Source organism: Pteropus alecto, unplaced genomic scaffold (genome assembly GCF_000325575.1).
Source record: "Pteropus alecto unplaced genomic scaffold, ASM32557v1 scaffold72, whole genome shotgun sequence".
Classification (NCBI taxonomy): Eukaryota; Metazoa; Chordata; class Mammalia; order Chiroptera; family Pteropodidae; genus Pteropus; species Pteropus alecto.
The window spans coordinates 19579754-19584408 of NW_006436811.1; the positions used below are offsets into that span (position 1 = coordinate 19579754).

Here is a 4655-nt window from a genome sequence, read left to right on the forward strand (position 1 = left end):
TTTTTGTTTTGTTTTGTTTTAAAATTTACATGTGTACCATATTTCACAATGAAACAAAGAAAATGAGGGAAAGAAATTATATTTAGTCATATAAGCAGTTAGCAAATTATTAGTAACTTTCTGATTGTTTTCAAAGTTACGGTGGATCTCAGCCAAGAAAAGGAAGGAAGAGGCTTAGAGCTGACAATACACATTGAGGATAAGTGTCAGAATGATGGTGAGGGAGAGTTTGAAAAAGCTGACCTCTCAATTGCTTTATGCCCTTTAAAGAGCACAATTCTCTTTTTCTTCCTCTCCTTCACCTCCACCAATCCCCTACTCTCACCCCTTAAACTGGAGAACAACTTTAAATATGTACACATTTACATTTTTTCTTGCAAACTAAAGAGCTCAATCATCGCAACTTGTGCAATTATTTATTTAGCATTTACAGTGTACCAGGCACCGACTTTCCAAATAAAGCAATGAAGAAAACAAAAACCCAAAATTCAAAAAATTCAAAAACATCTAAAGTAGGGGCCGCTTATAAGATTAACACCATTGGTTAGTCTGTTAATGAAAAAAAAAACCCCCGTTTATTTGTTTTTAAATTAAAATAATTTTAATTACGTATACATAGACACCAACACTTCATTCACCCATCTTTTGACATATCATCTAGTCCTTTTCGTTGAGTAGGAGCCCACTGATTAGAATGCATCTTTCTTGCCTAAGCCACACACATAATGCATTGTGTACAATTTCCAGGGTCAGCTTCTTTCAAGTGGAATAAGAATTTAAGACAAGCTAAAAGTTACAATAAAGACATGTTAGCTGAGAGCAAACTTCTTTGGGTTTTGTGTTTGTTTGTTTGTTTGTTTCCTCACAGCCTCAATCTTCCACAACCAACTTAACAGTGCCTTAATCACTTGCCTTTCACGGATCTTTCTAAACATTTGATTTCGTTTTCCAAAAAAATGTTTTCTTTTCAAACTTGTCTTGTAACTTTAAAATAAATTATGTCGTTAAAATAACAACTGCAACTGACATAACAGGTTTGGAAACTGACATTGTTTGGGGTTCAAACTCTGTTGATAAGCAAACAACTCAGCTGCTGGAAGTAGAGATGAGCCAACTTATCAACCAGAAAGGATCCTGCTAGCATTAAACATTCGGTGTCTTTGGCATCAGTCAGCATACTATTTTAGGAAAGAAATGAAGAAGCCCTGTTAACCCAGCCTAAGTTAAGATGAGGTTGGTTAAGAGAATTTATACTATCAAATCGATAATTGCAATAATAGTAAGGGATTGTGAGTAAGAAAACGTAATCTGGAAAATAATGTAGAAAGAAGCTTCCTGCAGAAAAAAATTCTAACCCCTAAGATCAAACTGACAGGCAGTTCAGTGGACCTAAATTCTGCCCTAAGATCCGGTGGTTTTCAGTCTGTGAATCAGTTTAACAGATGCAGAATCCCGAGGACATTTATATGTTACCAATATTACTTGCAGTGTTTAAAACTGTTTAAAAACAAAAACAAACAAACAAAACAAAAATTTTTAAAAACTAAGAAAAACTAACACAGAAAATATTAATTAAAAATAGCAAAAAAGAATGGCACCACTTCTAATAAGTCCCCAAAGAAGACTTATGACTTTGATTAGCTCCCGAAAGAAAATCATGTCAGAAACCTATTGGCAGAAACCTATTGACATCACCCTATTAAATACTGTATGTGGAAAAATGAAAAGCCACAGGGTACTAGATCATATTCTGAAAACTAAAACGATGGACCAAATCTATCTGAGTTTCCCAACATCCCTTTAGAGTCTGCAAGACTGATATGCCTTTCTTTTCTTTCTTTCTTTCTTTCTTTTTTTTTTTTTTTTTTTGAATGTATATGGACTTTTTTGCTTATATGCGGACCAAGGGTTGCTCCCATGGCACCAACCTGGAAAGACACAGCAGAAAGGGGCTTGAGTGACCTAGAGGAAGCAGGAGGGGAAGAGCTCTGGGCTCTTCACTTTAGAGACAAGTATCCTCTCTCAGTAATGCCATCAGCAGGGGCAGGAACCTCCCAAGTGAGCTGTGAGCCAGAGCTGCAGGCAACGCACCTGCACCCACCAACGCTATGATGTCTCTGGAAAGAAGTCACTTTGAAACTTAAAGTTTCAAATTATGAAAAAAACAAAAACATGAAAATGCAAAAACAAAATAATAGAAGTGAATACATTGTAATAAATTTTAAAAATAAATCCATAAAAAAGTGAAAAAGGCTGATACGTGCACCACCTTCACCCTATCCCAACCCCCGTTCACCTCCCACTGGCTACCCTTCCACCCAGCCCCATCCTTATATAGATGGTCAGGATTGGGTCTAACGGAGAGGGTTTGGGAGCTGTGAGGCCAGGGCCCAACTGCCAAGGGTGCAGTTTCAGCCCATGCCAAAGAGATGAGGGATTGTGCCTACCTCCAGGTCCATCACTTCACTCCCAGTGATCTTTGGCTAGAAATGAAGTCCACAACTGGGACCTGGAATTCTCATTACTGCCCAGCTTGCAAGCCTCTCCTCTGGGAATCTACAAGAAAGGCTCTTCCCACCCCCTTCCCTAGGGACTGAAGTCTGGAGGACCCTGGGCCTCTCAGAGCACTGTGCTGGCCCGACTGCTCTCTATCCCTCCTTCCCGGCTAAATCTCTCATTGACCTGCTTTGTGTAGTTAAAATATTCTTCTGACTCTCCTGAAGCACCTGAACCCAGATTGTTTTTCTAAAAGCATGCTGCTTCTTTTCACTATTCCTTCCCTTCGAGTCCTTTCCCTCTCACTCCGTGTACACACAAGCACAGATTCACATACCTTGCCTTGCAGACTGTTCTGAGTGTGTTCATATAACTATTTCCAAAGCTCACCTTACTTATTTTTTTTTTCCCCAGGAGATTGCAATACTGCGATATTTACTATAGACTACAGGGGAGGAATGCTACCTATGGACAGTATAGCCCCACCTCTAGGCCCATGTCCAGCGGGACCTGGAGTTCCTGTTGCCTTCCTCAGACAGCTAGAAGCAGGCTGCTGCTTCTAGCTGAACTAGAAGTTGAACTCCAATTTAAAATGGAAACTTCTCCATAACACACGTGTCATCAGATGTGTGCCATAGACTATCTTTGTTTGACTGATCCTGTGATTTTCTCCCCTGAATTTTTAGAAGTGTTGAATGGTATAGAGTTTTGTTTTCATTTGAAATACATTTCAAAATAGTTGCGTTTTAAGAATTTCACAGGATTCAGTGGAAAACTGGAGACATACTTATATTGAGGTAAAATCAAACTTTGGCAGGGAAAAGGTTTGGGATCACTGGCATGCCCAAACCTAGGCATTAGAATTTCACAGTCCTATCTATTTGTTTTTATTCTTTAATTTGTATTTTGATTTTATTGGTTTAACCTCTCTGTGCTTCAGCTCCCTCATCTATCTACTACCTCAGAATTTTTATGAGGATTAAATGAGTTAATATTTGTAAATATCTATAAAAATGTTAACAGTATGCGAATATTTGATGTTGATTCTCAAAAAGTTATACTTCTAAGAAGGCTGTGTAATAAAAGAATGAATGAAATGCTTAAATATCGTTTACTTAATTGCCAAGGTTGTTTTTGTTTTGTTTTGTTTTGTTGTTTTGATATTAGAATTAGGGTTAGTTCTTTTTTTATTCTCAGAACTATAAACAATTTTAAATAGTGATTGAATCAGAAGAAAGCTTCAGTCAATTATTAATCTAGCCTCCATTCAGTCTGGTTTTTCCATTGATTTCTAATGAGATTGTTATCTCAGAATGGAAATCATTGGTAAATGTTATGTTTAAGTATAGTTATTTTACATATAAATGGTGCACATAATCTTTATCAGTAGTGCCCACAACTGACTGAAGATGTAGGTGGGTCCAGAGAGCTGTTTCTTCACCTCCCAAGCTTACTGATGCACATGCCGAACATATAATTACAATTCTATTCTCTCCCTCTTCCTTATTTGTATCTGGGCCAACAAAACTTGGCATGAATTAAAAACATGGATGGTCTATGGCCATGCCACCTTGAACAAGCCCGATCCTGTTTGATCTCGGAAGCTAAGCAGGGTCGGGCCTGGTTAGCACTTGGATGGGAGACCACCTAAGAAGACCAGATGCTGTAGGCATAAAACAAAAAAAATAAGGGATTGTAAGCTGACAAAGTCCTTGCAATCTGTGAGGTCGACCAAGGGTTGCCTCGCTTAAAAAAAATAAAACTAAAAAAAGAAACATGAAACTATTGTCAGTTGCTATATTCATTCTTTTTTTTTAAGTATTAAGCTTGGTCATTTTTCTTCTTCCACAAGTGTGTAAAGCTGTTCAAAATCCCCTTCATAGTTCTATTTTTGTAGACTGTTGAAAAATAGTCAAACTTTGCCAAGACATACACAAAAGAGTCCACCAGCTTAGATCATCACCATAGGTCCACATCCATATTTTTTTACAGAATTCAGTATAAATAAAATAGATACAACAGGTCATGTGCAATTTCAAGCAAGCTGATAGCCCCTATCCCCTTCTCTCTAACACTAAGTACTGCCTCTCAAAAAATAAAACTCTAATATAGAGCATAGTATGCAATATTTTATTTTGTCCACTAAGGACAATAACAAA

At 37.6% G+C, this 4655-nt stretch overlaps 1 pseudogene; it reads left to right on the top strand.

The window, feature by feature from the left end:
- The first annotated feature begins 4049 nt into the window (after nt 1-4049).
- On the top strand, nt 4050-4168 carry LOC112481403 (annotated as a pseudogene).
- The last annotated feature ends 487 nt before the right edge of the window (nt 4169-4655 follow it).